Below are 17933 nucleotides of genomic sequence, written 5' to 3'. Positions count from 1 at the left end.
TTTTTAAAAAGCTATATTTTAAAAAATGATAAAAGTTTGCTGATGAGAGGCTAACCATCTCCAAAGTGCTGGGCCCCGAGTTGATACAACAATTTCATCAGAGGTGTCATACAGAAAAGACAACATTAAAAACATTACTAGGCCACCATTTCTATATGCCATGGTTCAGGGATATCACTTGGACTGTTGGTAAACAATGCCTACCTAACCTGTCCCTGGCCCCTGAGTATCCAGGAAAGAAGAGCTGCCCAATGTAAAAACTTACTTATACACTTTACTAAATTGCCCCAATCTGGTGGCCATCAATATATATTGGTGCTTGCCTGTACCTTCTCAAAATGGATTAATGCCTTTGCCACCCAAACAAAAAGGACATGAGAGGTGATGAAAGTACTGGTTAAAGACATCACCCCAAGATATAGTCTGCTTTTGACCTTAGGAGTTGCACCATAGACCAGCATTCATAGCTGACATAGTCCAAGAGCTCACACAGATGTTAAAGATATAAAATAGAAGCTTTACATGGCTTACTGGCCACAGAGCTCAGGAAAAGTGATACACATGAACCAGACCCTCAAACAATTACTGAAGAATATATTGTCAAAAAAGCCCACTTGAGATAAGATCAAGTCCTACCCATTGTCCTCCTCTAAATCCAGTACACCCCCACCAAACAAACTGGGTATTCCCACTATAAAGTTTTGCTCAGCTGGCCACCCCCCATCCTAGGTCAAATTAAGAGTAATCTTTATAAACTAGAAAAATTGTCCCTAAAAAACCACATACAGGCTTTGAGAATAGCCCTGTAAGTTATGCACAGCTGGGTACAAAAAAAAATATATATATATATACACATAAGCTTAACAGACCCAATACCAACCTGGGGACTTTGTCTGGGTCAAAATAAATAAATAAATAATAAAATAAAATCAACAACTCTAGGGCCTATATGCGATGGGCCTCATGTTATAATCTTGGTTTTTTCTTGTTAAAATTATAGGAACTGTGTCTTATATCTACCACAGCCGGCTGAAACCAACCACTCAAGACAAATAGACCAGCCAACAAGATTCAGACCACCCTGGAGGTGACATCTCTGCCCAGTATTAGCAGACTCTGGTTAATTGCAACCCAGTCTCAGCATCTTTTGACCTCTCCAAGCATGACAAGCAGTGCCTTCCCCCTTTACATCCCTGTTTTCATGTCAGCTATCCCTGCCTGGATATCAGCTATCCCTGCCTGCATATCAGATATCCATGCCTGCATATCAGCCATCTCCAGATGCTTCCACCCAGATGCTTCTGGACTCTTCAGACTGTGCCACTAAATGTCTTCAAAGCATACTCTTCTTACCTTTCCACACTGCAGACTATAAAATACTGGTTCCCCTTGGCACCCCTTGTCTCTGCTGCCCAGAGCACCAATCAGCCCCAAGACCTAGTTCTCTCTAAGTCTCATTTCTTTCTTTACTCTTTAACAGCTTGTGTCATAGTGCCTCACAGGAGACTGTAGACTTATCACATAAATCTATAATAATGTCCCCATTCCTGTTCCCTATACCACCCAAACCAGCTGATCCTGCAACAAGATCAGGGCACCACCAGAGATGACAACCCTCCTCTGATCACTCTAGAAGATGACCAGTCCACACATGTCCAAAGCTTAAAGATCAATATAGAGTTACAAGGAAAACATGAGTTTCTTATCCTCTTTGTTGTAATTCTCCCTTGCCTCTTACCCCTACTTGTTAAAAACAGCCATAGAGACTTTGATAAATAGGCAGTGGCAACAAATCAACTAATGGCCTTAACCAAGTACCAACCTCTGCTCAGCAGGTTGTACTGAGCACCCCCTTATGACAAAAAAATAATGATGCTCTCTAATAAAACTTGTTATAGAGGACATCAAAGGGGAAAAGAAGCAGGACTTAAAGACAAACAAGTCCTTCCCAGCCTTGGACAGTTCCAGCCTCCTATCTCCCCCTCTCTCCTGTAGCTGGAACTCCTTATTCTGGTACATTTGAAATTAACAACTAACTATGTCCTATAAATAAAGTTTATGACACTCTGTTCTCATATGATTCATAAGACACATAAGACTCGTCCTGTTCTGGTAAACTCATTTTCTACGTCACTAGAAAAACCATCTCCTTGAACAAAATATATAAAAGGTAAAACTCCTCTTTGTTCAGTGCTCAGACATTTTAAACACAGAGTCTGCTGAGCTGATGTATACACCATAAATAAATCCCCCTGACTCTCATTTGGTCTCTCCTGTCTCTTGGAACTCTACAAAGCATGACTCTGTTTGTACTCGAGATCAAACACACAAAATTGAGATGACTGCATTAGAAAGGTGAGTAGAAGGAATGTTGGGTCCAGCTGGGGATTTAGCTCAGTGCTTTCGTTGCCTGCTGCGCAAGTGCAAGGACCCAAGTTTGATCCCCGGTACAAAAAGAAAAAAAGAATGTTGGGTACAAATATTTAAAAAGTCAACTACAGGGGTCATTAGATAATAGCTCAAATTAATCAATAAAAAATATCAGAATAACCACACTATTAGTAATATAGAGACAAAAAACAGAAGACAACTGCTCAAAAGAGTTTTAATTCAATGGGAAAGAGTGGGAAAAGAATTCATTAAATTCTTTTTAGTTATAAGCCATTTGCAATAATTTTATTTTTACTTTGAGCACATAGAGTATATCAATCTTAAGTTTCTAATACCACCCTCTTTAGTATATAATCTTAATAGGGAGGAAATGCCAATACTTTGGGTTCATGCCATGTGCCAGACACTGTGCTAAATAAACCCCCAGAGCACCATATTAGACAAGCCATTCTTATGCTTAATAATCTCAAAGCCTAGTACCTCCTAATGGGAGATAATCAAGTTAACAAGAGTACAACACACAGTGGCTACAAAATGTGACAAGCAAAGGACAAAACACCAGGGCAACAGTGGAAAATGATTTTTAGTCCAGTATTGAGGATGTAAGAGGGGGGTCAGGGAAACGTTTAAGTCCAGTCCTAAAGATACTGGGGAGAGTTGAGTGGGTGGAAATAATTTTAGACAGAATAAAGAGCATATAAAACGTTCAATGTATTATCACAGCACTTTACACTAACAGACAAATTTCAACTTTATAGATGTTTATTATACCATTTAAAAGTAAATGAAGAGACAGAAAAAAATAAGACACGCCTCTATGTAAGTCAACAATGAGACTACATAGTGACCTAGTGATAGTGACTGATGTGTTGTGTGTGTGAATTTCACTACAGCTGGACCCCACATCAGGGGGCAAGAATAGGATTGAAACAGTGGGCAGGATCACATCATGAAGAGCCTGATACTTCACATAAAGGACTACAGGCATTATCCTGAAAGCAAAGAGGCACTGACGTTTGTGGATGATTATTGAGCACAAAAGAGGAATGCTTATAATCAAAATACTCCAACAATTATGAGTATTTTCATTAAAATGGTGTCCAGGAGTAACTAATTTTTAAGACTTCTATATTTCTTCCAGTTCGGGTAGTGTATAACTGCACATGAGGTATTATCAAAATATATGGTGAATGGTTAAATTTTTAAAAAAATATTAAAGAACACTTTACTATTAATACTCCTCAAAATATCCCCCCTCATTTCAAACACATTTACCCTTTCATTCTTGCCACTTTCTGAAACAGTTTTGAATGGATTCAAGACATTGAGGCAGCTATGACAGCCCTGCTAAACACACTAGGGGGAGGAAACAACTGTCTCCTGCAGAGGGGACATTTGTGAGTTATTTCAGTGAGGGGAACAGCGATGTTTTTCTTGCTTATTGTCAACTATGAGGGTCTACACAGCAAGCTTTTATTCACATCATGACTTCCACGTCATCTTCCTTATTTCCTGATTTGCTATGGGTGAGAAATCAGACTTCCTGGGTTCCATTTGTACATGATACCAGCTACAGGATTATGAGCACCTTACTCAATCTTTCTATGCTCTACTACCTCTCTAAAAAATGAAGATAATAGTATCTAATCTTAGATGCTATGAGTACTGAAAAAAATGCTGTATGAAAAGTACTTAATACAGTATCTGGCCAACGTAGAATGTTCAACAAAGGTTAGTTATTTAAATAGCTGTTATCCAGGGAGTGTAGAGAAGCACAACAGATAAAATGACCTGTTTTACTCCAAATATCTTGCCATAGACTGCTTAATAGCCTTTCCTCATTCTGTGTGGGTACACTCTGGCAGGTGAATTGGCCCTGCACTTAATCAATCACTATAATCTATGTTTGGTGGGGATTGGTAGAAGGCAAGGGAAATACATGTGCTTTCTGGGAGAAGCTGATTCAGTCAGAGACATGGAGGGCCAGGGATTCAGCTCAGTGGTTTCGCCACCTGCTGCCCAATCGCAAGGACCTGAGTTCGATCCCCGGTACCAAAAAAAGAATCACAGTCAGAGACATGGAGTATTGTAAATATTGGAAAATAAAGGCAACTAAAGGGTCACTAATGTCACCATCCATCCAAACCCTGACACGTATAGCCAACCCTCTACTTGCCCACTTCCTTCTGAGATAATCCACTCCCCGTCCCCAGAGACATAGCTGTTAGGGAAACAGAAAAGCACTCATATTCACTAAGCTATGGATGTGTGCTAAGAACTGTGCTAGGTCTCATTTGCAAATAATGCCGAAAATTAAGTTGTGAAGAGTATAATATATTTTGCACTAGACCTACAAGGAAAGAGGGATCAGAAGACATTGAAAGTTTAATTCAAAATATACTTTTTATTGCCCATTATATTTATTAGAAATTATTGCAAGGTAAGAACAGAGGCTCACTCACATTGTGCCAAGGAGAATGGGATTCATACAAATGTACACGGGGTCTGGAACTGGCATCCTTCAGGGACTTCAAGGCATCAGTTGCTCTGCTCATCTGTAATGTATCTCCTGCTTATCTTTAAAGCTCTCCAGACCAGCTTCCTAATGGTGCCAACTTTCTCTTTGTCCATATCAACCCAGCTCCACATCCTGTTCATGATGCTCAACTAGCTCTCTGAGTTAAAAGACTTGTTCTTTCAATTCTAAACCTTAGATTCTTGAGAAAAAACCTGTGTCCTTTCAGTTCACATTTTCCATTATGATTGAATTAATCACGTTCCCATCACCAGGACAACATACCTGATGCCCACAACATAAAGGTGGAGAGGTTAATTGGACTCACGGTTTTCAGAGGGTTCATTCCATGGTTGATTGGCTTAAAGGGAGAACGGCATGGAGGAGGAACACTGCTCACTCCATGGCAGCCAGGAAGCTGAGAGATAGGGAAGAGCTGGGGACAAGAATACACCCTTCTAGGTCATGCCACCAGTGCACCACCTCCAAACAGTCCCTGCCTCCTAACATCACATGCAAATACTCAACTCATTAGTGGATTAATCCACTGATAGCATCCCATGACCCAATCACCTTCTAAATATATAAGACTTTTGGAGGGCATTCTAGACCTAAACCATAGCAATGGTTTTCATGTTAGTTCCTGGCCAGTCTGTGGTTGGCTACCCTGGGATCATGCGTACTCATGCGGGAAAGGATCCCCCTTGGCAGAATCCAATCATTCCACTTGCACTTTTGGCAGGGGAAATGTGAATGTGGAACTGCTTCTCAGAAGTGGCTGGTGTCAGCCAGCAATGATTAACAACTTTAATACAAAAGGAAATTATTTTGTGAGTTTGTGACCAAAACAATGGAGTCATTTAGGAATTCATTCAACACAAAGTAAGCAAAAAATCCAATTTAAAGAAAAAAAACATATAAAAGATTTGTTTTTCTTCTCCTAAGAAGAAGGCTGGATGTAGGCAGCCCAGGAAATAAAAAAGTAGTTTTGGGGAACCTGGCTCTTTTCTTCCTGTTCCTCCACATTTGTTTGTCTCAATTTGGTCACAAACAGCTGGAATACTTCTGGACATCAGTTCGTTCTTGGGAATGGGAAAAGGGAAGTAGAACAGCTTTGGCATAATTAGTCCTTGACTTTTTATCTGAGAAAGGAAGCTCTTCTTAGCAGATATCTGCCTTAGAATTTACTATCACCTATCCTCAAATCTATTCCATTAGATGGATATAACTGGATTAAAGCTAACAGGGCCATTCCCTGAGCCTGGGGTAGAAACCTAGGGTTTCAATGATCAAGGGGTGGAACATGCAAGGTACCTAAAAATAGAAACTTGCATTCTAATAGAAGGAGGAAAGACTGTTGGCTGAGCAATGAACAGTGTTTTCTTAAACAGAGCACAAGAAACCAAGTGCATATACTGCCTACAGTTGGCCCAGTGCCAGTATTCTAATTGATAATAAGCTTTTGGTGAGTGCATGAATAAATATTTTGACTCATTAGATGGACGAAATGGTACAAAGTAGGAAGAAAACAAGGGTGACTATCAGGAACATCAATATTTCAAAATCTCTGAGACTTTTTCTTACCCCTAAATCTGATTTTCTTCATCTATAACACATTGGACCTTTGACTTATGAATTCAATTCATTTGTGAGGGCTGGTTGTAACTCAGGTTGGCTGCAAGTCAATACTATTTTTCCCATAAGATAGAATGGAAATATCCACAATGGGTTCCAAATCTCCCCAACCACCCCTTAACTCACCTTTTCATAATACAAAAGGGCTGTATAATGTGCATAATTTACCAGAAACACCAATAATTTTCCTACTGTGTTCACCAAAAAGTTATGAAGTGTTTCCAATTTGCCAGAAACAACAATTTCATACTGTACTCACCATTCAAGTTGACATCTTTGGCTTGCAGGAAGGGAGGATGAAATGGAAAGTGGTTATTTTCCCAAGGAGAGTCCTTTTTCCTAAGAACATCAGGAATCCAGCTCTCTGGTGTCCTTTCTCTCCTTGGGAGAGTCTGTAGCCCACTAGGACCCGCTTGTGGCTCATTAGGTCTCAACATTTTCAGAACTAAACATTTCTCTAAGGTAATCTGTTTCTGTCTTTTCTTTAACATTGTTCTGTAGTATGACATGACATTGTCATTAAGCAAGTGAGTGTAATGATTGGTTTTTTCCTCTGTCTGGGTGGGTCTGATCTACAAGTATTTGTAGCTCTCTCCATTTCTTTCTTTCTTTTTTTTTTTTTTGGCACTGGGGATGGAACTACTGACCTTGCACTTGCGAGGCAGGCAACAGAACCACTGAGCTAAATCCCCGGCCCTCTATTTTTTCAGGATTTCCTTTATGTACTACAGCAGAGCTTTTCACTGGTTATTAATACTCCCCCCCCTTCAGAAAGCTCCTCAGCTGTCATTCTCTATTGCTTATCAAGGAGTTGCTGAAGTTCCTCTGTAAACAATTCCTCTGAGTGTTCCTCTACCAGTTCCTCAGCAACACTCAACCCTACCTGCAAGCCTGTGGACTCTGCTAGAGTGACAATGTCATCAACCACAGGGTCAATGGAAGGTTCAGGCTTCTCTACATAGCCTTCAAAGTCTCTCTCATATCATTTTAAGCCACATTTTCATCGAGGCAGATCTCAGGGTTCTTAGAGAGACATTGGCCCAGGATTTCTCAATTAACCCCACACAGGAAAGGATGTTGTAATGTTCCTTCCAGAACTCTTTAAGGGTTAAATCTGAATCTGAGACCATCTGGAAGCACTTCAGGAACAGTTCCTTGGTGTATAGCTTCTTAAAGTTACCTATAACCTGCTGGTATATAGGCTGCCTTAGAGGAGTTGTATTAGGTGGGAGAAAATTGACTGAGAACCACGAGAATCCTTTAGCCAATTCTTCTTCCAAATCTTGTGGGTGAGCAGGAGTATTGTCTATGATGAGAGTCTTGAGGGGTAAACATTTGTCCTCTAGATGTTTCTTAACAGTGGGACAGAAAGCCTCCTTAAGCCACTCAAGAAAAAAAGTACTCTTGTTATCCAGGCTTTTACGTTAGATCTCCACATGATCCCTAGCCTATTCTTCGTGAGGGGTCTCAGAGTGATAAACCAAGACAGACTTTATCATGAGGTCACCACTCACATTTGCACACAGCAATAAGGTTAGTCTATCCTTCATAGGCTTGTGGCCTGACATTTTTTTTCCTTCCTGGGTAATGTATGTGCTCCTGGGAATTTTCTCCTAGAAAAGGTCAGTTTCATCACAGTTAGAAAATTGATGACAGCAAAAGTCACTTCTCTGTGTCATCATTTTGAAGTGGTGCAATTTTCAGCAACCCTTTCATCGGCATAGGCTGCTTTGCCAGCCTAATTATGCTACGAACCCCAGTTCTTGCTTTAAAATTGTGAAATCAGCCCTTACTGGCACAAAATGTTTCACCATTATCATTCATTGATGGATTATCCTTTATGAGATCTGCATTTAGAGCCACAGCTTTTCACAAATTATAGACACAGGCAGGCTCTATATTATAGACACATATAGCCATCTGCCTTTTGTTTATCCACACTAGTAATCCCCTTCTACCTTGTCTAACACAGTTGATCGTGACTTAATAATTTGAGTAACACTTTTAGCAAAACTAGCTTCCTTATACAAGTGTATATTACACTGTGTAAGACTGTTGAGATGATGGATTTTGACGTGCTGTACATATTAGTGAGATTGCTCACACGAATGCCACTCTCATATTTCTCCACAGTTTCCTTCTTCTTTTCAATTATGATTGCTTTATTTACCTTCCTTTCCTTCCTGAATTTCTTTTCTAGTTTTTCTGGGGTAATTTTGATAGCAGTAATCATAGCAATGATATAAAGCACAGACCAATATCACATCCACAAACATGTACATCAGGGCTCAGGCTGATGCTTATGTATGCTTACATATGCTTTTGTGGCATTGTAAGTCTTTGTTTACAACCTCACAAGCAGCCAGTATTCCGGTCAAACTCAAGACTATGGCCATAAGTTAAAATTAAAATTCTGGTCGTAACCCAAGTTGTGTGTATGAGGCCGGTCCTAACTCTGGGGTCAGCTGCATAGGGCTGAATAATCCCTTCACTGTTGAGTTGATTTGAGAATTAAATGAAACTACTTTTGAATGAGTTCTTTGAAACCCTAAAGAACTAAGGAAATGTTAAGAAAGCCAAGATGGGAGGAAGGTGCTATGAGTCAAGCGGCCTTGAAAATCAACCTCAGCAAGGGCAGAGCCACAAGTAGAAAAGGAGAAATGAATCCTGGGTGGGTGCATACTCTGGTTGGTTCAACAAGTCCTTGTGATGTCCATTTTATCCTCTGAATGTCAAAGTTTCCATCTGAAGAAATACGGAAAAGACTGAAAGCTTAGACACCCAACCCTTACTTTCCTGGCAAGGTTAGAGTGGATTAAGAAATTGAAAGTGAGAAACTAGATGTAAGCATGAAAACCACAGCATTCAGTTCGCCTAGGGGGAACTGTTGATACCAATATAGTGAAATCAGTTCTTACAGATCACATGGTAGTGTGAGACCTGAGATGAACATAACTGGCTGCCTTTGTCAATTCAGCTTAATTTGATTTCACATAGTTTAGTAATAGCTATTTTTACACATATTCCAGTCATCTTTGAGATGCATGATAGAGAAACATACCTCATCCCCATGATATTAGATGTGGCCACCTGACTGGATTCAGCTACCATATGTGAGCAGATGTATCATGGGTCACTTTCAGGTAGGAGCCTATAAAAATCTTGTGCAATTCCTTTTTTTCTGTCATTTCCCCTGGCAGAACAATTGGCTCCACATAGTAAAAGCCCCATAATCTTACATGGGAAGAACATCAAGAAGAAACCCATCTCTCACCCCCACAATGCTCAATGGAAGTAAACAAACCAAAAACAAAACTTGGTTGTCTTCAGTTTGTTTAACTGCAGCATGGCCTGAGATATCCTGCCTAACCCCAGGTCAGTCATGTGAAAACAGCAATAAGTAGTTCAGAATATATTTTGGAGTGAAACAATCTGACAGTGGAAGCTCAGGTACTAACTAGCTATCCCACATCTGCACACCCTTGTTCTTGTTCTTCCCATTCTACGGCTCTAGTTCTCAGATACACTCGCTCCTTAAAAAAACAGTAGAATCTCCAAGTTCCATCTCCCAATGTGTAATTTCATCAGTCTGCTGTGGGGCCTAGGTATGAGTAATTTTAAAGCTCAAATGTGCAACTAAGGATGACAATCAACTGTCTAGAATCTCTGAATCTCATTTAATTGGTCTCCCCTTCAACACTTGGACTGAATCTCCTCCAAAAATCTCCCTGAATCTAAAGTTCCCCTTGAGATCCAGTAACAACCTAGACTCACCTTACCCTTGTGAGTAAGGATCAGATCCATTTCCAAAGATAATGTATAACACCAGGTATTTCAAAAAAGCTAGAAGATGGGATTTTGAAAGTTTTATCACAAGGAAATGATAAATGTTGGAGGAACTAAATATGCTTACTCTGATTTGAACATTAAACAATTTATACGTATGTGGAAATATCACATGGTAGCCTATAAATATGTATAATTTTATGTGTCAATTAAAAAGTATAAGCATGCAGCAAATGTGATACTGTGATGCTAGTAGGGCAGTTTAAATATAATAAATGAAAAGCAGTATTTAAACAAAAAGATTATCAATTTCTATATCTATTTTCTAGCCACAGTGTGAGTTTCTAAACTCAGAGACTGTACTAGAATTATCTTGTCATCCTAGTACTGGGCACAGATTCTGGTATCACATAATATACAAAGGTATCTACCTAATAAGTACTTATTTATCTAAAGTGAAAGAAGTCACCATTGAGTTAGAATTAAGAAACCATTCTTGACCTCTTAGAACACAACTGTAAGAAAAAGGTGGAACAAAGGACAGCCGCTGGAGATGAAGAAGTGAAGAAGAAAATTACTTTGGCCAACAATGTGAAGACATTGTCCTGAGATGAAAAAGAGAGAGGCAGGTGATGGTGGTGAGGAGAATGTTTGGTGTTATTATTCCAATCATAAAAGGATGAATTTTGTAGGACTAGGAAAGACATTACTTAAAAAGGAAAATATATTTCATCAGAAACATAATTCTTGTTAGGCAGTTGGAATATATATATCTTAACAAAAGATATATCTCAAACTGAGAGATCTAGAAATTATAAAAACTAAAAATAATCAGGAGAATCATAAAACTTACTACCAACTTAAGCATTTCATTACAAAATCAGACAACAGACCTAGACATTATAATTTAATAACCTGAATAAACTTATTAATAGGTTAGCTATCCTATTATCAGGAATATCCTAATATTCCTGATATCCAGAGCTCTGTTTTCCTATTTATCCCTGGGTCTCTCAGCTCTGTGCATTGTAATATACACTTTCGGCATACAGAGGTCTTGTGAGAATTTGAGATTTGTGATCAATATTAAATAATTTCTCAAATCATTGCCATGATCATACTAGTTTTCATTCTGTTCTTTCTAATCATTTTCTGACCATGGCCAGCTGGCTCCAAGGAAGAAACAGCCTGATAGAAGAGCTTGCCAGATGGAAAGCTGCTCACATTATGATCATCAGGAAGTAGAGACGTCTTTCCTTTATTGATATGTGATGCTATCTCTGTCATATGTAGGATATTAGACAGACCATGCATTTAATGTATATTCCATGTTGTATGTTGCATTGGGTTTTTATTCTTGCATTGAGTTTTTTTTCACATTACTTATTTTGAGGCTTTGTAGCAACCTTTAAAGTTAATAAGGTGAGTCCAACCCCTTTGACTGCCTAGCTCTTTTTAAAACAAATTTTTAGCAATTTTATACTTAAAGTTTTGAAAAACAATTCTAGAATCAGTTTTTGAGTATCTAGAAATATCCTATTAGACTTTTCTTATTGGAATTGCTTTGAATAACCTGATTAACTCAGTAAGAACTGATATGTCTATATAGGTTAAATTGTTTTATCTATGAAGTTGGTACTGTCAATTCTTCTTATAATCCTGGTAGAGTTTTACACTTGATCTTAGCCAAAAGGCCGAGAAGCGATTGGTAGAGTTTTAATTTTATTTTCATCCTAAAAGTTTTGTGCCTTTTGGGTTATGCTAATTACTATATTCTCTATGGTTTTTTTATTGCTAGTGTGATCATATGTATTATTGCTGAGCCAGAACTGCTATTTATTTCACTATCCTCTACTTTATATTCAATTAACATGAATCATTTTTCAAAAAATTATGAAACAAAAAGGGGATAAGGGCATAGATGAAAAGTTTGCTTTTGTAAAGAAACCAGGGTGCTTCTTTCTCAGAAACAGGAAGGAATTAAATAAGAAAGGTTAAAGATACAGAAAATGATAGGCGATTAAGGGAGGGAAATTGAACACTTGATTCTTCAAATTGAAATAATACTGAAAGGCTTTATCCTTGAAGCAAGACAAGAATTTTTTATTCGAAAGCGGAGTTCTGCCATTAAGAATCAAGGAGTTTCTAAAGGAACAACACTTTTCAAAAACACATAAACCAAGAATTGAGGAACTAAGCCTTTTCAGCAAAATGAAATTGAAGATTAGAATGAAATCTGAACAATGTGCTTGCTCATCTATAAATACAGAGGCTGCACTAATTAATATCCAAACTTCCTTTTGCTTCAAGTCTCAGAAAATACTATTTTTTAGAAAATTAAGGGATGGGGTGGCAAAGTAATATTAAATAAGGATTAAACTTCACTAGTGACTTTTCTAGTCTAGCATTCTCTCTGGCAGAGAGAACAGTGACCATAGATTGAAACTGCTGATGCCATCAGCCAAAACAAACATTTCTTTCTTTAAATTGATTTTTCCTGGGTATTTTGCCACAGTGGTGGAAAGCTGACTAACACGACAGGAATAAATTTAGTCCATACCAACTGGCAGAGATAACTTGGAAATGGACACTTTCAGAAAGGAATTATTTTTACCATTGCCATTTTGTCTGGACACTGAGCTGGCTCTTTCTTTGTGCCCTACTCTGAAATTGAAGCTCTTTTCAAGTAGGTCCATGTATTTCAAGTATTTTCTAGTTTGAGATAAAAATGAGAAGTGAAAATTGCATTGCTAAGGGAAGCTTGAACTTCCAGACCCTTCCTTGCCAAAATGTTTACCCAAGTTGCTCTTTTAAAGAGTTGGAGGGACTTTTTCCACATTCAAATAAGAAATATATTTGAATCAAAATTCAAAGCCATTTACTTGAGTGTCTTGCAAAACGGACATACTTCTTCACTTAGATGAGTTGCATCTCTCCATCCATACACCAAATTCAAGCTCCTCACCAACATCTCTAAGGTGCCTGGGTAACAAACCAATGTTGTGCTTTTAAAAATTGGTAAACCTTAAGATCAAATAATTGCCTCAGATACAAATAAATTCTCTCTTTTTTTTAATATGGAACACTTCACGAATTTACGTGTCATCCTTACGCCGGAGCCATGCTAATCTTCTCTGTATCGTTCCAATTTTAGTGTATATGCTGCCAAAATGAGCACCAAATAAATTCTTAAAAATAAATACAAGACTAGCAGTTGGGTGGCTGGGGCAAGAATATTATAAGTTTGATGCCAACATAGGCTATGCAATGAGGTTCTGTCTCAAAAAAAAAAAAAATAGCAAATTTAAAAAAAAAAACAAGTACAAGATTAATGGTAATAATATTACAGTATAAAATTTAAAATAACCTAAATGTCATGTGCATTAATATGAAGATCCATACTGAGACACCAAACAAAGTTTCAGTTAGCAATTAAAGGGATGCTGTAGGGCTGTGTGTATAGTTCAGTGGTAGAGCACTTACCTAGCACAAGCCCCTGGGTTTGATCCTTAGTACTTTGTAAATAAATAAATATTTGTAGATGCACATTTATTTATGTGAAAAGAGCTCCTGGACAGAAGTGAGAAAAAGAATCCACATGATTGAGTGTGACAAGCATGCCACAAGAACTTTATAAACACACAGAAATTAAATAACACCCTCCTGAACAACTAATGGGTCACAGGTGAAATTAAACAAGAAATTAGATAGTTTTTACCATTAAACAATAATGCCAATACAACATACTGGAACTTATGAGATGCAATGAAAGCAATCCTAAGAGGAAAATTTATAGCTGTGAATTCCCCTATCAGAAAAAGAGTGAACTCAAATAAACAGCTGAATGTAGAATCTCAAGCTTGTAGAAAATTAAGAGAAAATCAAGCCCAAAGCTCATATGAGGGAGGAAATTATAAAGATGAGAGCAGAAAATTACACAATTGAGACTAAGAAAATAATATAAAGAATCAATGAATTGAAGAGTTGGTTCTTTGCAAGATTAAATAAAATTGACAAACCCTTAGCCAACCTTATCAGAAAAAAAGGAGAGAAAAGATTCAAATTTAAGAATGAAAAGGGTGAAATCACAATTCAGCAGAAATCCAGGAGATCATCAATACCTAACTTGAGAATCTTTATTCTAATAAGATGGAAAACACAGAAGAAATTGACAGATTCCTAGTTTCATATGAATTATCAATGCTGAATCAAGAAGAGATAAAAATTCTAAATGAAGTAATGTCAATCAATAAAATTGAAGATTAGATTAAAAACCTAATAACAAAGAAAAGCCCAGGCCCTGACAGTATCACTGCTGAATTCTACAAGAAACTTAGAGAAGACTTAATGCTGCTACTTCTCAAACTCTTTAATGAACTTGAAAGGGAGCAATACTCCCAAATTCATTCCTAGAAGAAAGCACTATCCTAATACCAAAACCAGAGAAGGATCCAACCAAAAAAGAAAACTACAGGCCAATCTCCCTAATGAACATAGATGCAAAAATCCTCAATAGCATACTGGCAAACAGAATGCAGCAAATCGTCAAGAAGAAAATACACCACAACCAAGTAGGATTCATCCCAGAGATTCAGGGATGGTTCAACAAACGCAAATAGACAATATCAAGAGAGCCAAGGCCAAACCATGTGATCATTTCAATAGATGCAAAAAAAGCATTTGACAAAGTCCAATACCCATTCATGATTTAAAAAAAAAACCTTCAGAAAATTGGAATAGAAGGTACTTATTTCAATCTGATAAAAGCCACCTATGGCAAACCAACAGTCAACATCATACTAAATAGAGAAAAACTGAAATCTTTCACTCTAAAATCTGGAACAAGACAAGGATGTCCACTATCACCACTCTTCTTCAATATAGTTCCAGAAACATTAGCCAGACAAATTAAACAAGAGAAACAAAAGGAATAAGGGTAGAATAAGAAGTTAAATTACCATTATTTGCAGATGACATGATACTCTACATAGAAGACCTCAAAAACTCCACCAAGTGGGAGTGCAGAATGGTACAACCACCATGGAAATCAATGTGGAGATACCTCAAAAAACTAGGATTGGAAGTTGCATTTGGTCCAGCTATTCCTCTCCTAGGTATATTCCCAAAAGAATTAAAAGAATCATATCACAGTGATATATGTGCACCCATGTTCATAGCAGCACAGTTTGTAATAGCTAAAACTTGGAAACAACCTGATTGCCCATCAACTGGAGACTGGATAAAGAAGATGTGGGGGTTTTTTATAAAAGGGAGTACTACTCAGCCGTAAAGAAAGAGAAACCAGAGACATTTATAGCTAAGTGGATGCACATTGAGGCCATACTCTTAAGTGAAATAAATAGGACATACATGTGTAAATACTGAATAGTTTCTCTGGTGTGAAAAACTAAAAGTGTAAATAAGAATCAAAATGTATAATTGATATTGTAAAATAGGAAGAAAAGGTCTGGAGGAATAGGGGAAGGGGACGGGGAAAGGAAAGCAGGGAAAAGAAAAAATATGAAAAAAGGAAAAACATGGAAACAAAGTCTTTTTAAATAGGGAAGGGTGGAGGGGGTGAAGGGAGGGCAGGGGAATGGGGATAAAATAAGAACCAATATACATCATGTAAAGGTACAAAATCCCAATAATGAATGTAACTGTATTGTATACCTAAAATGTACCAATAAACTAAATGGAAAAAAAAAACTCCACCAAAAGATTTCTAGATTTAATATTCAAATTCAGTAGCATAGCTGGATATAAAATCAACACTCAAAAATCAACAGCACTCTTACACAAATAACAAACTCACTGAGAAAGAAACTGGGCAAACAATCCCTTTCACAATGGCATCCAAATAAAATGAAATGCCTAGGAATCAATCCAATGAAGGAAGTAAATGAACTTTACATTGAAATCTACAGTACTCTAAAAGATGAAATCAAATAGAATATCAGAAAATGGAAAGAAATGCCTTGTTCTTGGGTAGGAAGCACCAACATAGTAAAAATGGGCATGCTTCCAAAATAGTTATACAGATTTAATACAATTGTAATCAAAATACCAATAGCATATCTCACAGAACTAGAGAAAATAATCCTAAAATTCATTTGGAATCAGAAGAGACCTAGAACACCAAAGGCAATTCTGGGCAATAAAGGCAAGGCTGAAGGCATCACAATCCCTGAAATTATACTACAAAGCTACTGTGATAAAAACAGCATGGTACTGAGGGGAAAAAAAAAAAAGACCCAAGGATCAGTGGAACAGACTAGAAGATGCAGAAACAACTCCAAACACAATCAGCCACCATATTTTTGACAAAGGAGCCACACACCTTCACTGGAAGAAAGACAGCCTCTTCAATAAATGGTGCTGGAGGGCTGGGGATTTAGCTCAGTGGTTCTGTCACCTGCCTAGCAAGTGCAAGGTCCCGAGTTCGATCCCTGGTACCAAATAAATAAATAAGTAAATGGTGCTGGAAAAACTGCCTTTCCACATACCAAACACTAAACATAGACCTACATCTTTCACCATGCACTAAACTAAAATTGAAATGAATCAAAGATCTAAATATTGAAACAAAATAATCTGCTGGAAGATAGAATAGATAAAACTTGTGAAGACATAGGTGTAGGAAAAGACTTTATTAGAAGATCCCTGACCACATGAGAATACTACAAGAAATCAACAACTGGGATCATATCAAATTAAAAATTTTTGCACAGCAAAAGAAATCACCAACAGAATGAGGAGACAGCCCACACAATGAGAAACAATTTTCCCAGCTATTCCTCAGACAAAGGACTAACATCTAGGATATATGAAGAAGTTTAAAAAAGCAGAGTCCCCCCCAAAAAATTTAAAGATCCAATCCAGAAATGAGCATCTGAAATGAATAGACTCTTCTCAGATGGAGAAATACAAACAGCAAATAACTATATGAAAAAACGTTCAACATCACAGGGCATTCAAGAAATACAAATTAAACAACACTGGGATTCCATCTCACTCCAGAAAGAATGGCTATCATCAAGAAATCAACCAATAACAAATAATATTGCCGCTATAGGGAAGAAGAAATCTTTCTCCACTGTGGGTGGGAGTATAAATTGATACAACCACTGTGGAAATCAGTATGGAGATTCCCAAAAAAATTAGAACTGAACATTCCACTTAACCCATCTCTGTCCCTTCTAGGTATCTTCCCAACAGAGTTAAAAGCATCATACCACAGTGACATATGCATACCCATGTTTATAGGAGCACAGTTTATAACAGCTAAAACTTGGAAACAGCCCATATGCTCATCAACAGATGAATGGATAAAGAAAATGTGGTTATTTTGTACAATGGAGTACTACTGTGCCACAAAGAAGGATAATCTTCAGCCATTTTTAGGTAAGAGGATGCACCTTGAGATCATAATGTTAGGTGAAATAAATCAGACACACAAGTTTATATATTGCATTCTTTCTCTTGTGTGAGAAACTCAAAGGGTAAATAAGCAGGAAAATGGAGAATAGATATGGAGAAGTGGAAGAACATTTTCAAATGGGAAGGAGAAAAGAGAGGAGGAGGGAATGGGAAAAAAGAGGAATTT

At 37.6% G+C, this 17933-nt stretch overlaps 1 protein-coding gene and 1 non-coding gene across 3 annotated transcripts in view; both read right to left on the bottom strand.

Annotated features, from left to right (window-relative positions):
* The window catches only part of Timd4 (T cell immunoglobulin and mucin domain containing 4), a 100574-nt gene that overhangs the window by 48737 nt on the left and 33904 nt on the right, over positions 1-17933 (bottom strand). The window lies entirely within an intron of this gene.
* On the bottom strand, positions 13399-13505 carry LOC147822987 (U6 spliceosomal RNA). Its single transcript, XR_015444909.1, has one exon. It is a non-coding gene; the product is annotated as a U6 spliceosomal RNA (small nuclear RNA).

This window comes from Heterocephalus glaber, unplaced genomic scaffold (assembly GCF_053883595.1).
Source record: "Heterocephalus glaber isolate CG9 unplaced genomic scaffold, H.glaber_assembly_v1.0 deba00001606, whole genome shotgun sequence".
NCBI classification, from domain to species: Eukaryota; Metazoa; Chordata; class Mammalia; order Rodentia; family Bathyergidae; genus Heterocephalus; species Heterocephalus glaber.
The sequence above is the reverse complement of the archived record's forward strand: the minus strand, read 5'-3'. Positions and strand labels throughout refer to the sequence as shown.